At 42.7% G+C, this 16,274-nt stretch overlaps 1 protein-coding gene across 3 annotated transcripts in view; it reads left to right on the plus strand.

Annotated features, from left to right (window-relative positions):
• Window positions 1–16,274, plus strand: part of LOC143144453 (agrin) — a 772,831-nt gene that overhangs the window by 529,685 nt on the left and 226,872 nt on the right. The gene's annotated exons all lie outside the window — the stretch shown is intronic.

The raw sequence follows: 16,274 nt of genomic DNA on the forward strand, positions 1-16,274 counted from the left end.
CTTATTTTGGAGGCTTTCGCAGGGACCGGCAAAAATGCCTGCTCCTGTGCTCGCAACATGCCCTCTCTGGAAGCGGGCACACCGGAAGAGACGGCGATCGACCGTTCAGACCAACTACACGGCCGGTCACTTGCTTACCCAACAAGCAGTGGTGACCGGGCTGAGGCACGAAGAAGCGAGCAAAAATAAGCTAAAGATTGGATAATTACTTGGCAGATCACAGATATTTGTACATGGTGGCCTTAAAACTAACTCATTCTAAGCTTAAAGCTAAAGATCCCGCGACGGCTGCGATGAGAGTGTCCTCTTCTTTTTTCTTTCTTCTTTCTTTTTTCTTGTCTCTTCTTTCTTCTTTCTTCGTTTGCCGATGTGCCTACTTAAGAGAAATAAATTGAAAATAGAAATGAAGTTGGTTAGTGATTAAATACAGTCATGCAGTAACAAAGAAAATAAACGAAGCAGTGGCAACAAAATAAACATGGAAAAACAAGTACAAATTAAAATCGGAGAACAAATAAAATAAATTAAACAAAGGAAAAAAATGAAAAAAAAGAAAAAAGGATTAAGAGAATGGTCGCCAGTACTGACCCCCGCCTATCGGCGGTCAGTACCGGTTACCAAGAGTTGCCCCCCTCCCTCCTCCTTGCAGATACCTAAAATGAAGAGATCCGTCCACCTCGGAGGCTCCCCATGGAATGAAATTTAAGAAAACCGCCGACTCCTTATATACCCACCACAAGGTCACTTACCGTTACTTCGATTGTCTTTGTTCGATCTAACCGAATATTTCAAGAAATTGATGGCTTTTAAGCCATTATTTATACCAGGACAATGTTCATTATTGTTTAAACTATAGTCCTACGACGGTTGTTAATAATTATGATAAATAAATATCAAGATATTGCTAAATCAATGAAAGCTTATGGTTTTAGTGAATGTTTGTTTATAAACGTAATTCTTATTAACATTTACGTTTGTTCCGAATGATATTGTTGCAATACTCATTTGTTTGTGCACTATGGACCATTTAAAAAGCTGTAGAAATTAATTTTTATCGATATTCGAAGTAAAAATTGTTTTGTAACATATCGTTTAAATACGCTGAAATAACACATGTTTTAAACATAGAAAATAATAAATGTTTGCTACAGACATTAATTTAACATTCGTTTTATTTTGAATTTATTGCTTTCCGGATTTTAAAACGATTTTTACTGAAACAATACGTCAAAAACCATCATTTCTTTAATGTATTTTCTCGGCCTGCTCGACGTGTAAGTCGTTTTGATATTTTTTTCGAGCAGTTTCTTCTTCGCTAATGTCTATAGAATCCTTTGACGTTAATGTATAATTATTTAGAACCAAAAACAATTAAGAAATTATATACCACTGTATTCGAGAAACTCTCCTTTATTCTTGATGACCAATTAAAGCTTTCTAACTGTTTTACTTTTCATGTTAAAAATTTTAGGTCTTTAAAAAAATTCTTGTTTTTCAAAAGTTGCGGATGATACAGTAATTCGGTTTCGATTCTTAATTTGGGAGTATGGCTCTAGAAGAATCACCCAATGGTTAGCGAAAGGGAAAAATCGTGTCGGACAGTGTTATCGATCAGCGTCGAAATCTTCGGTGGAAAAAAATACTATAAAATCGGACACCTCGATACGTAGTGTTTATATAAACGCGCGTTAGTACGAAAAACAATCGACAATAATTTTTAAAATCCTTGCATACGCACGAACTCGTCATTCGCTGCGATCGATGTTAAATTTTGAACGGGGATTTTCTATGTTTGTTTAGATAACGGAACGTGCCCAAAAATCATTCGTGTTCACACCTGCGGTGTTTATGCAGAAACATGCGTTGAATTTTGGTTGGATTACAAGGATCAAAATTTGAAGTAAGGAAAGCGGTGTGTGTACCTTATACGGGGTGTCTCTGATAGAGAAAATACATGAAATAAGTTCGCGATAAATTAATAATATACTAGTGTCGACTGTACGGACGAATTAACACAATACTTCGAATAGTAGTTACTTGTAAAGATTTACACAGTATGCATAATTACTATTCGGTAAAATATTATATTACATTACGATATCACCGTACTGGAAAGTTATATTTTTTGAAATGTCGAATTAACTTCTTCCGTGCAAATTGTACAACACAGTTGAATCAACGTTATCTAACAGGACTTACCAGTACCGCACCTAGGCTTGTCTATCTAGACGGTTGTTACTCTTCGAGAAATCAATATTTCACGAAACATTATATTAAGTTATTCGGAAAGTCATTTCGTTTGTTTGTTTGGTAAAAATGAAATACGATTTTCTTAGAGCGTATAAACATTCCATTACATTATATATTCTCGATTTTGGGAAACGAAATGACTTACCGAACAACCTGATATCGAATAATCGAATTCTTCGGAGTAAAATGACTTGACTTGAATTAACTTGTACCACGCAAATTGTACAAGTGAATCAACATCATCGAACAGTGGTTACCAGTACCGCATCTGGGCGGGTTTGTCCAGGTGGTTATTACTCTTCCGGAAGACGTTCGTCTACGCGATCCAACGACTTGGCCGAAGTAAGGTAGCCGCCTCGTTCGATAGACAAGCAAGACGGATCATGACGGATGATCGAGTTTGCCAGGAAAGCGCGAGCTGGCGGCAAGAAACCGACACAGCCTCGAATCGAACGGCCAGAAGGATGGTTCCTTTCACGCGATCGCTTTTTTGTCGCTTCTTCTTGTCGGCTCTGCCCTGTTTTCCGCCCTGCGCGACGCGACGGTTGACAGTAATTACGCAAAAATCGAGGTCGCACTTTGTCGCGCGAAATATAATATTTCACCGAATATCGAGTTCCGTGATTAAAAACACAACGATGACTCCCGTACGTGTACTACCAGCGGTGAAAATTCGGTGGAAGAGTTACGCGCGGAAATTTCAACTCCATTTTCCCTGGCATATTGGGCAAAAACACGACTACGATTTAAACTCAATCCGAAACTATTATTCCGCGTGTAATTAACGCATATTTGAATATACCCGGGGCACGTGACGTGTAATTTAAATTTATATTTGTACAAAGACGGATATTGATATTATTCACAATTCTGTTTTCCATTGTAAATCACACGGTGGTCCACGAAGACATCTCGGTGAAATTACTCGAAAATCGTTTATTGCGTGGAGAAATATTTTCGGTAAAAGTCAGGAGCATACACCGCCACGATACGTTTCTCTCGAGTTCGTTTTTTTAACGAGATACGAGAATTTGGCGGCGCTAAATTAAAGTATGTGAGGAAGGAGCGAACGGAAATATAAGGAAGTGGGGATAAGCGTTTCATCCCGGGCCTGCTAGTGGACTCGTCAGTAAGGCATCCTAGCAGGCCCTGCCTTATACGCCGGGACATTGGAAGATCGGTAAGAGGTCGTATATATAGCGATCGGAGCAGGTACGGGAACTTGCGGGAAACGGTTGATGGTGAGTTTCCCTCTGGTGGCAAGCGTGGGTAGTGCCGCCACATAACCCCCTTGCCAGTGGTAAACGATACTTTGAAGTTCCGTCCTGATGTCCCAGTGGCGTAGGTATTTGTTCCGTTGTTCGGTGGCACAACAAGGCACAGGAGGAGGTTGTCCAGAGCGGTGGAAGAGAAGAATGCTTCTTTTTCGTAGTAAGGCCCAGCTGCTGTCGATTGCGGAATACGCGTGGCGAGCATCGTTTGCTCAAGCCGCGTTTTTCGCTTGTTGTCCGACGTTGATGCGTGCGCGTACCAGTATTTATGAAACGCATCGGTGTGGTCGGTGAATAATGTCGACAAGCTGCCTGCTGTACTCCTGGGGTTGATCCTGATGGTTAGCCGGGAGTATAGCGTTCGTGTCGTCGCTGGCAGGTCGAGGAGTCAACCCTCGGAGAGGGGGATTTACGAAAAATCGGCCTTTACGTTGCGTTCCTTCCATCGTCTTGTGCTGCACCTGTACTGCTGCTGTGCTGTTGTCCAGAAGGTTGCGTTGGTTCTTAGACGGGGTCACCACTTTGGCGGCTCTAAATTAAAGTATGTTAGTGGAAAGAAAGAACGGAAATATAAGGAAGTGGGGATAAGCGTTTCATCCCGGGCCTGCTAGTGGACTCGTCAGTAAGGCATCCTAGCAGGCCCTGCCTTATACGCCGGGACATTGGAAGATCGGTAAGAGGTCGTATATATAGCGATCGGAGCAGGTACGGGAACTTGCGGGAAACGGTTGATGGTGAGTTTCCCTCTGGTGGCAAGCGTGGGTAGTGCCGCCACAAGAATCATCTGGAATTTCTCAATCTAAAAATTTAGAAAACTTGACTCGGTTATTGGAGAGAATGCGTGAAAAATTCAATGTGACTTTTGTATCTCGATGGGAAAGCAAAGTAGAAGAAAAAAAAAACAATAATTATAGAGCTACGTTCTATATCCCATAAATTACGTTCGACATATTTGTCCACGTCACAGACAGTTTCCAAGTAATTTAACTGACAGATCTTGGTGGACCATCCGCTATACTGCACATTGGGAATTGCAACGAAGAAAAATATGCGTAAACGAGCGTCGAGGACAATTTTTTTAAACGTTCGCGTAATTTCTGCGACAATACGATTTATGTCCGATAAATGCTCTTCGCGCTCGGGGAAGAATTTCATGCAAAGATAAATAAATATATCCTAGAAACGCTCGATTCGATGGCCTGTAAATTATATTTTACGGGACAGACGCGCGTGCATGTGCAACGTGTCACTTCCCGTTGCTTTCGGTAATTTCGGTAAGATACTACGGCCATGTTCGACGGTGTATTCGAATGCGTTATCGATACAAATAACGTTACGTTCCGTCGGATCAATCTCCACTTGTTCCATTAGTAATCGAAGCCCCATGAAGCGTTTAACGCGACACCGAATCACGAGGCCGTGTTTGCCCGTCTGAATTTCAAAATTCCGCTGTTAGCGTTTCGAAACGCTGCGATCGGGGCTCCCCTTTTGGGGAATCAGGCTATAATTTATGTACCTTGGGACTGCCGGGAACGCATCAACGTTTGCGAAGGAAACGCGATGGAATATGCGAATCGCTTGCACCGTGAATAGGAAAGTCACGGACGAGAAACGCGCGTTAAAAATATCCAATCAGAATCGTTGAGTTTGCGGAAAAATTGTTTCCGATGTGTGAACTAACCGAGATACGATTTCCAGATGGTAGAAAATCAACCAAATTTCTGCGAATCTGAAGTTACGTAGATCTAGCTTCACCGAGGTTCTGTCCACGTGATCGATAAACATGATCCCTCACGATTTCGATAGGTCCGTTTAGAGTTAAATTGCGCGTTAAAAAAGAAATGGAAAAAGCAGAATAATATTGTTTCCTACGGAGGCCACCGTATTCGTGGAAATTGATTCGGAATCTAGCTCGGGGCACGCGCGCGATTAACCGAAATAGCGGTCCATTTGCACCACGATGCACGGGAGCAATAATTTGTAACGAAAAATTCTATTTTCCTGCAATTAACTCCGTATCCTCTGCGTACAAACGCGATAGAGAAGCGCCGCGACGGGATCGACGAAATCGAAACTTCGAGTCACGTATAACGGTCAAAATCGATTTTCTCGAAAACGAAGCTCGGCGCGAAACAAAAAATTTATTCCACGTTTTCCATTTATTTTTACCACCGTAATCGCCACTCGAAGCAGACGATCCGCGAGAGGATCGCGTTTTTTTTTGTTGTTACTTTAAATACACACGCAACTTACCCTGTTCGTTCGATTCGCGAATACGCAAATATCCAACTCGTCGTGTAAGCTACTTACAATATACGAGCTAGATTTTCGAGAAAGATACTCGGTTAATAAATAGGATTCAGGCGACAACCTTCATGTTCCAATATTCTTTTACAAGTAGTATTCAGTCTCCGGACACAAGATCCTTAACAATTATACGTTCTCGGATAAAATTAACAACGATCGACTATTAAGAATAAAATTCGTATATAAAGTAACATTTGGGTAAGAATCAGAGTAAACGATGAACAGTTTCGAAATGAATCTTAAATAATTGTCTTTCCGTTGTATATTTTTGCAACGTGGTAACAGTCGAAAAGGATTCGAACGATTTCAATCTTTCTTCTTCGATTTAGTTTCAACGGTTTTCAATTATTCGTTGTAAATGAATCGATCACAAAAATAAATCTCGCACAAAAGGTTCGTTGATAATCTCGGTGATAAACGAAAGTTTCAAAGTGTTATTTACGCGATTGGCGCAGCTTGACGCGCAACATTTACTAATTTCTCGGGAAAATGTTATTTAATTAAACGCCGCTGTTAATGGCGTGTAGACAAAATATATGCAACCTTGGGGGAATTAGCACGTTATCGGGCAGTAAAATCTCAGCTGTAAGGGTACCTCGGAAACCGCCCTTACACACCGTTATCTGCCGCGTCCTTATCGCGATACGAGGTGGCCAGTTATATGCACTGTCGACGCTATACGAACATACCGGTACTTTAAAACGATCGTAAAGGACGATACACAAGACGTCCGTGTCGCATGGGTAATGGCGGCTGTTAAAGACCGTCGATCGTCGAACGAGCCTCGTTCGCAACGCCCTTTTCGTTCCTCGGTCACATTTCACGGTAAAAACCGCGGAAATTATGATAACACGTGGCTGGGAAAGGAATACGATCGTTAACAGTTATCGTAGCGTACTACGTCGCGGGCTAACGGTGCAAAATAAAAGATAGAGGTGCAAGAAAAAAAAAAGAAAAAGAAATCGAATAGCGTTTGGAAGTTTGCATTTCGAGAAACGGGAGAATTTCGTTACACGGTGAACTTTCTCGTAGATACTCGCTACGAACGATATTAACGTTACGTGGCCATTTTACACGGTCTGTACAAATCTGAAAATTATGTCCCAGGAAATGTTTCGCGTAAAAGTCGCGGGTTCGTAATACTTTATGAACGCGATTCGACTTTTGTGACCGGCGGAAAGAGTTTCAGAGGTTTAAAAAAAATTTTTTTAAGTACGTTGTAACGTTAAGAAAGACGAGAGCGGTGTAATTCGTGGGGTGCGTTCCGTCTCGTTTGAAATCGTGAAATTTTTTTTATTCTTTGGGAACAAGGGAGTCCTCTTGAATGTCAAGGCATATTTAACTCGATCGATTGATCAACTCGTATGGTTTTGTTCTACATTTAAGGCGCGTACACTATTCCATTCGTGAAGAAATATTTAACATCGTCGAAGATACAGCTAGTTAAGTAGTAAACCTTCGATTGAACATTCTTGCACCAACATAAGAACAAGACACAATAAACTGTATCCATTAACGTCGATACCAAAAGAGTGCAAAAATATTGAAGAGAAAATTGTCAGTATCGCTTTAAAATTGGGTTATTCATTTTTCCTGTTCTCTTTTCCAATTTGTACGTGCCAGAAAACTAGATAAAAACAAAAGAATTTGGAACTCTTCGATTGTTCAATCATTTCTGTCGCGTTTTCAAGGAACCACCGACACGAGGCACTCCAAGGGTATGCTTCGTTCTCCAAAAATCGTGGAAAACGTTTTCCCGCGTCGTCGTTCCGTTACCGATCAAATTATCGTGTACTCTTTTTCAACCCCCGGTCGTGTTCTCCGCGTCTTCGACTGACGTACTTTCGCGTTCAATCGCACGTTAATAAGCGCTCCTCGTTATCATCGTTTCCTCTCGTGCATCGATTCGTCGTATTAACGGAGACGATTGACATTTCGAGTAGAAAGTCATCGAGCACGTTGAATTTTGAACGCGTTTCACGGGAAGCTGCCTTCGAATCGAGCGATCGGACCTCCGCTCGTAAACGCCACGGTCGAGTGGTCATCGGGAGTCGGTCGAATCCTCTCCTCTCCGCTCCGCCCCGCTCCGCCCCTTACCCCGTGACCCTCGCGATGGAGCACAACGACATGTCGCTCGGTTGACATCAAAGCGAGCAGGGGTCGAAAAATTTATGAGCTCGGTTCGCCCCGGTATTTGCTATTGATTAACTTCATCGGTCGTACGGCGCAATGATCGCCGATGAATATTGAAATTCAGCGCCGGACCGCGTGTGTATCCGCGAGCGTTATTGGCTCAATCGTAATCGAACGAACCGCAGGGTAAATAAACGCGGAGATATTTGGAGCATGTAGTTCAGGCTCGGGACGATTCGGGGAACCAGTGTCCTTCCGATCGTCGCGGTTCTCGGTACACTTGGCGAACGAAAACGGTTTTTCCAACACTCGTTCAACTGTCGCGACTGGATACTGAGCCTGCGACACTTCGAGGGGACAATTCCCGATTTTTACGAAAATCTGATAGAAGAACGTTGAGAAATATTAGAGAAAGATGAGGAGAACTACCCTCGAAATTGTAATTTTGTCGTCTGTCTAATTGTCACAGAGTTTGGGACACTTTGAAGGGTAAGGCTGGTACGACGATACCAGACCGATTTTACGAACGAGAGTAACGTGGAACGACTTTAGAAAAATTAGTTTCTGATTTGGTAGAAAAATGTTGAGAAATATTAGAGGAGGTTGATAACTATCTTCGAAATTGGGATCGAAACTTTGTAGCTGATAGAAGGAAATATTGAATAGGAGAAACGTAAAGTTGACACTATTTCGCTATAATTTATTCGAATCTGATCTAAAAAAGTTCATCACCTTTCACTGGTGTCCTTTTCAAACATCGATACCAATGTTTTGGGAATATCTTGCCCAGAAAGAAGACAACATATTTTAAAAATTATCCAACTACTTAACCATAGATTTTCTTACTCGATATTTCCAGAGTTAAAGACAGAATGCTACGCTTCATCGGTGAATCAAAATCGCATCTTAAACAACGATATCTATCAATTGAAAGCATCCAAGTACAAGAATATCACCGAAAGAAGACGTTACGTACTGAAAGTTATTCGAGCGGTCGTTCAAAGCTCCAGTTTGGCCAGATCTGTCTGAGTCGTGGAGCAAAAAAATTGGCAAAGTTATCGCGAACCGAGCATAGCACGGGATCGTGTATCGCTGGAACGTTGACCCTTACCACTGGCTGACTATAAGCGGCACGTTACTATTTAACGTGGTGCTGTTTACCGTAGCACGGTAAAGCGCCCCTTCGCAGCCGTTATAAACTACGTGAAATATGGATCGTACAGCGGCGATTGCATCAGCGTGTATGGCAAGAAAGGAGCTAACCCCATTCCCGGAATATCTACGGCCCCGAAGAAGCCGGGGTGGATCTTCCGGCGATACGTACTTAGCTGTACAATACGTCGTTCACCGTAAACGAATTCCAACGAAACCAAACGGTCCGCGCCGATTAATTTCCAAACGAGTTTCACATACGGTGGTGAATCGATCGCGAACGACTTCTACGAGTCACGGTGTCACGTAGAGACGACTCGCTGGTACAATGAGAAACATCAGCCCCCGTGCCGGAAGCTGCGTGAAACGGTCGCTGGCTGGGAAACGATAAGCAACGGGAACTCTCGACGCTGATGTACGGAAACCTCGGAGGCGATTAATCCTAATAATTACTTAGCCTCGTACTCGTGACGTTCGTGCATCATGGACGATTGTTCGGAGATTAACCTTCCGCCGGCGGACGTCGGGTCTCGCGGGACCTATGCTTGGGTGCTCGAAACACAAGACTGTAGCTTCACCTCTCTACCATTAGCAGCGAGATAAGATAAGTTTATGTACAAGGATATCGATCAGGATCGTAGCAAGTTTGGGGTATACAGACGAACATATCTGCTAACTGTGAGAATTATTAAATTTTTCATTTTTGAATCATTTGTCCTCTTTTTTCATAACGAAGGAACGTCGATAACGAATACACTGAGAAACAATGTTCGTAATAGACTTGCAATATGTATTATACATATTGGCGAGAACTGTATTCTGTACAAATTGTATATAATTGTAGAAATGTAAATAGATTTATTTGAAGTACAAGTGTATGTTCCTTCGTTTTTATCCTTGACAATGTTTACTTATCATATTTGTAATTGGTATCCGCTTTGGCTAGGGATAGCTAATAAACGAATAAAATTAAATGTAAGATGTAAAAGTTAGTTTCGAAGGTGTTGAAAAATTGCTACGGATCACAACTGATCCTACGGTAATGATGTCGCTCCGAACCGATATACGATTTTGATAACGCGTCTGGGTCTTTTCCGACCCGGAGAGACATTTGCATCGCTCAATTATAGTACCTTTGGCACAATTTTTCTTCAGAATTGAAGAAAGTACGACATCAGAGAAAATCTTCACTTTGGAGAAAGCACAACGTCCCATGAGTGGATAAACAAGAATATAAATTATTTGTACATTGTGTTTCGTACGCATGACTACTCAGATTGATAAAATAGTGACAACTAGAGTACAAAGAAAAATACAGATTAATTTTAAGAACTTGGAACCACTCCTTAGGGAGTAGTAAAAAGTAAATGGATTTGCAATGTTTATTCGCACTCTTTGGAATTAAGTCCGACGAGTCGTTAACACCGCAGAGCGTAACACAAACATTCCCTAACGAAAGAGTTCATTTTCGAATGGATTTGGAAAACGTTGTGGAGAGATACAATGAGAACATTCTACGATGAAAATTGTCGATCAATATTTAAAAAACAGCGATGCGCGTAAATCGGTCCTCGTGAAAAACAATGGTACACCGGTTGAAATAGAATTAAATCCAATCCTGAGAAGCATACATAAGGCGAAAAGAGAGAACAGGAGATAGGAAGAAATCAAAGATTTGCCATAAGTATCACAAACAGAGTCCGTTTCGGCGAGAGGGAATCAACGACCGGTAAAATTCGCGCGAATTTCGCTCGACGATAAAAGCAGAGAGAGTGAAACGTATGTATCGCGCCAATGATTTGTTTCCAGGTTAATTGGAAAAAATTGGCGCAATTGCGTTACATTTGCCATTTGCATCGATAGGAGCGACTGCGCGAACATCCAATTAAAGTCTCGGTGCTCGTGTGTTCTCTCCCTCTCTCTCTCTCTCTCTCTCTCTCTTTTTTGCCTTTTACGCGGCGAAAAATGTTTTCGGGAAAATCTGCAAATATTTTCCCGCGGTGTGCCCGGAGGCCTTGTTGGGAGGGGTTGAACGCGATGAACTCGAAAGGTTTTACTTCCACCGATGTTTCAGGGATATGGCTTTAAACGGACAGATTTCCCGGGCAAACGGAAGCGCTGGATGTGTAATAAGGTCGCGGAAGTCGATGCCGATGGGAACTCGTCGAAAAACGCAATTACCGCTGCTTCGCTCAAAACAAACACCGCCCCGCGCAATCCGGCGGGTTTGCGTCCGGGTTCAGTCCCGATTCGGAGTCGATAATTTTTAAAACTCGTCTAGCACCGTATACCAGATACCATCGACCGTATGGAAAGTTCGAGTTACGGTTCTCGGTGCTCAATCGCGCGAACAACGGAAGATGGGAACGAGTTTTCGAGTTTACGCGGTCGGTAATGGGTAACGTTTCTTAACGGACGTGAATTTACTTCTCGATTACTCGTACGAGGGAACAGTTCGATAGGGTGAATCGTAAGTGCGGATCGAGTCTGCAAAGTAAGGTATAATGGAGCTTTGGTGGAACCTTTGCATTTCTCATTTAGATGTAACGGAAAGAAAACGAGAAGATATGTAAGAAGAACGAAGAAGTAGAGGAATACGAACGAGTGAAAAAGAATATTTTCGAAATTACACGATTTGGAAGAAGTAAAGATATCTGTCTGTACGAAAATCGATCGTTGCAAGTTGACTCGTATTTAATACAGAAAGAAAAAATACTTGAGATACGTATTGGAAAGTTCTTGTAACGGTGTAATTGAAACAAGGAAAAGGAAATGGTCGAGGAAGGTAAAGAAAGAAATAAAAAAGAATATTTTCGAAACCCCGTAACTCGTATCTCGAAAACCGAAGAAGAGAAGGGATTCTCTTTCTCGTTACGAGCATTACAAGACTCGTGAATATTTAATGTAAAAAAAAAAGGACCTAAGATGCGTTTTGCAAAGTCCTCGTAACGGTTACACGCGTTTCGTTCGAACGACCTTATTTACGACCGACCGGAAATAAATTCAACGTTCCGGGAAATCTTCGAACAACGTCGAGGGACGAACGTACACCCATCGAAACAATTTTACAACTTGTATTAATACACGTGGATTTGTGAACTCGTACACGATTGTAAATCTATCGGAGTAACGTACACACACGCGGGGTAATAGAAATGCAAATGTAACGCGATACAAGTATTGTAGGATCGAGTATTCAATTTATACCGTTCGTCTCTTGTAATTTGAATTTGTGCCGATAACCTATGATTTCGATGCAGCTCGAAATAAAATAATTATGAAAAATATTGTCCGATCGGACGTTCTACATTGAACGAAAATTGAAACCTTGGGTTCGATGCGATAATACGAAGAACAGTGCAAAGTTGTAACCTAACGCATCAATTTATCCATGAAACCAACGTTGAAGTATGACTAGACAAGTTGATAGAGATTTATCGGTATCGAAGGTCGAATAGGGCAAAAATTATATTATTCCAGAACATTTGTAAAGATGGAAGTAGATCACGATGGTCTAGGATAAAGTAAGATATCAAAGCTTCGATTACACTACGTCTACAGCACGATACCAAATATTTCGATCGTAATATCATCGTGGGAAATTGAACTCTAAAGACGATAAAAATAATACTTTCGAATGCATCGGGAAACATTTACCAAAAGCAAATAACGCGGTAATTAATCAATATTTGCACAGTTACGAACATCAATTAAAGATACAAAAACAGAAAGAACCTGTTTCAATTAACCGAATTCAGATTTCGGTGACTCTGCAAATAATCCAGGACATGTAACATAGCGATCGCGTAGTAAGTAAACACGGTGTTAATCATGGTAAACATAATAAATAACCTAGTAATCTAAATATTTAGACACGGTGCCAAATAGTATCCGCGATAGATATATTACTATTTACCGTGTCCGAATTTCGATTAATATGCAATATATGTACAGGATGTTCCGGTTGTACGCTAAGAGAACAGGGAGGAGTAGCTACGAGACACAGAAATATAAAGAAAAATTCGTACAAATATATGCCCTGTTTGACCTTGCACTTTACTATTTTTCCTATTCGACGTCGCGAAATCGGACGAATTTTTAAACATTACAATCGCAGAGCAGTTACTCGCTACTCGCTACTATCGATAAAGTAAAATACTCGCAGTAATACATTTCGCAAATCCGTATATAAGACTCGTCGGCCATTTCACTATCGGGATAACTCATTCTTGCAATCGATAATTCGCAATCTTGCTTCGAATCGTTCGATAGTAGCGCGTGTGCTAACTGCTCCACTAATATTCGCCGAAAACAACTGGAAACCAGTAAATTGATATAAAATTGCGTCCTAGGCACCGCGACGCAAAACACGCTACACCCCGTATACAAGTTCGAATACGGTACACGTTTAGGCGAACATTTCTCCTGAATCAACTCTGTACTTCCCCTGTACGGAACACCCTGTACACTGTAAAAGAAAAGGGGCTCGAAAAAAATTAAACTGCCCGTAATACGAACACTCCGAATCCCACCGGAAGGAGAGAAAGATCCACTCGAGACCCGACACGTTTAATACCCTCCTCCGGTATCTCCACGCATCGACGGACCGCTCTCGAGTCAGCCGGCAGCTTTCAAGCCTTGAAATATTAGAAAAATCTGCTTCGCCCCGGAAAAGAAAGGACAGCATTGAAACGTTACACGGGAATGCTTTGAACCGACCCTTCCGCCTCGCGGGCATTTCTCCGGCTCGATGACGTCGGAAACCGCAAATCCGCGAGCCGGATGGATCACCGTGAGCTAGGGAGGTGTCCCGGCCGTACGTCGATTCGCGCGGAGGAAAAGGAATCGTCAAAGGGTAAGAAGAACGAGTCTCTCTCGTCCTCTCGCGTTCCCTCTCGGTCACTCTCATTCCTCGGGACGCTTTCGTGAGCGGCCATCGGCGTCCCGTAGACGATGGCCACACCCTTCCGCGAACCGACGCCGGTTCCACCGCTCGAACGATGATAACCACGGATAAGAAAGAAAAGCTACGGGAAAACCGATCGACCTCTTCGATGGTGAGGTAGCTCGAGTCGGGCGATTTTTTCAGCAACTTGAAGGGATGGATGAGGGGCGAGGGGGATCAACTTGTCCGCCATATTAACGACCGCGGTGCTCGGATTATCCATCGAGGTTACCCGCCGGCCTTCTTCCTCCGGGTTGAAGCCAACTTTCCCGGAAAATTGATTGCGCTTCCTTGAATCTCACCTCGACGGAGCTCCGAGAGCTACCCCGTAAAAAAGAAGAAAAAAAGGAAAGACGCGACGCAAGAGAGAGAGAGAGAGTGAGAGAGAGGACGATGGGAGGAGAGTCGAGAGGGAACGTTGACGCGAAAGGGGATGGCGTCGTCGAGAGAAAGTGAGCGCGCGACGCCCCGCGTCCTCGATCATCGAGAGAAAGTGAGCTCGACGTCCTCGTCGACCGACGGATATCCCCCACCCTCGTCGTTGTCCCTTCTCGGAGCGTCATCGGTCGGGGCTAATTATTTCCGCCGAGCGACTTCCTTTAATTGGTGTTTTCTTATCGACTGTCCTACCCCATGGTCCCCCGGAGGCGGCGTAAGAACTACAAAGCCTTCGAAACACGAATTTCCGCTCGCGACGCTCCGCGACCGTAATTCAGTTTCTCGGAGTTCCTTTTCAGCTACCTCTCGAAGGGGGTGAAACTTTTCGAACGTGTCTCCGTTTCCCTTTAAGAACGTTTCGCGGACCAATCCCCTCCCCCACTCTCTCTGTCTCTCTCTTCGTTGTTAAAGAGGATCGTTACAGCCGCGGTCGCGAAATATTACTCCGCGAGGGGGAGATTTGCGAGACTGGAAGAAACCGGGGGCGGTGGGGGTGGAATCACGGGGGACGCTTTGATACCCGACCGGAACGTCGGTCGGTTCGAAAGCTGTTTGCGTTTCAAGTCGTTTGAAGGGCCCCGTGGAATATGAATCTCTTATTGACTTTCTTCGTCCGTCGATTTCTTGCCCCGGTTGGATTAATGTTCCGACCACCGCCGCGAGAGGCCGGACGGGGGTCGGAGGCGGGCCGACGTTACCCGGAAAAACTCGCGGAACAAATAACTGTATTCCCGGTTCGGTTCACGGAGACTACCGACGAACATAATTACGACGCAAGGGCATTCCGCGCAACCGACGATGACGATGCCCTCTGGTTTGCACTACAGTTTTTTAGCTGTTCTTTCAGATTTTTTTCAACGAAACGCCACCACATTTTCGTACCGAAATTGTGCGCGTATCTTTTATCCGTGCTTTAGAAGTAAGTGTAATTTTTTGGGGGGAAACATAATCGAAATTAGGGGAGTTACGCTAATTTTAATAGTGTCTTTTCCGTTAAGTGTCACTTCGTGATTTTCATTTCGTTTTCTTCGGTAAGAACATGGCTACAGATTTAATCCAGACGTTGGTGGAATTGTGAGAAAATATTGAAAATTGAAAATTTCATAGCGATACTTTAACATCGAGTTTGTAAATTACCGTTCGCGTCTTTCGATCCGCGTACTCGCTCGCGTATACGTTTCTACCTATCCTCCGCGCAAACATCGGAAATAACGCAAACACGAGATATCAGAAACTGATTCCTATTTACAAATACGATAAAGGTTCAACGTAACGCGGTACGTGTGCCGAGGGATACGAATAGTAATTTTTCAGCATACGGTTCAAGTATCTCTCGATGTAACAATTTTCCGGTAGAAAGATTTTCTTAGAAAATAAAAAACTCTGTCGATTGATACGCAAAAAGGAGAGACGTTTCATTTCGGAAAAAGTGCATTTGTACTTTATAGTTTCGTACAAGACACTTTTCTTACACCTGTAACTATTTCGACGATACTCTTATTATGTAACACGTATTATTTATTAGAATTAAAAATACGCAGATCTTGTATCGCAAGAAAATTTTTATATCGATGTCAATTTGCGCAATTATATCTATGCATGTAAGGCTTTCCAATGCTATGATTATTTTTTTATTAATCGATAAGATTATTCTAATATCGTTGTTGGGAGCTTACACGAGTGACGATGAAAGGCAACGCGAAGAAGTTTTTCAATTCCATGTGCAATACATTTTTATGACAACCTAGAAACGAGATAGAGGTCATTAAATGGTGTAA

The sequence above is a fragment of the Ptiloglossa arizonensis genome, chromosome 3, assembly GCF_051014685.1.
Source record: "Ptiloglossa arizonensis isolate GNS036 chromosome 3, iyPtiAriz1_principal, whole genome shotgun sequence".
Classification (NCBI taxonomy): Eukaryota; Metazoa; Arthropoda; class Insecta; order Hymenoptera; family Colletidae; genus Ptiloglossa; species Ptiloglossa arizonensis.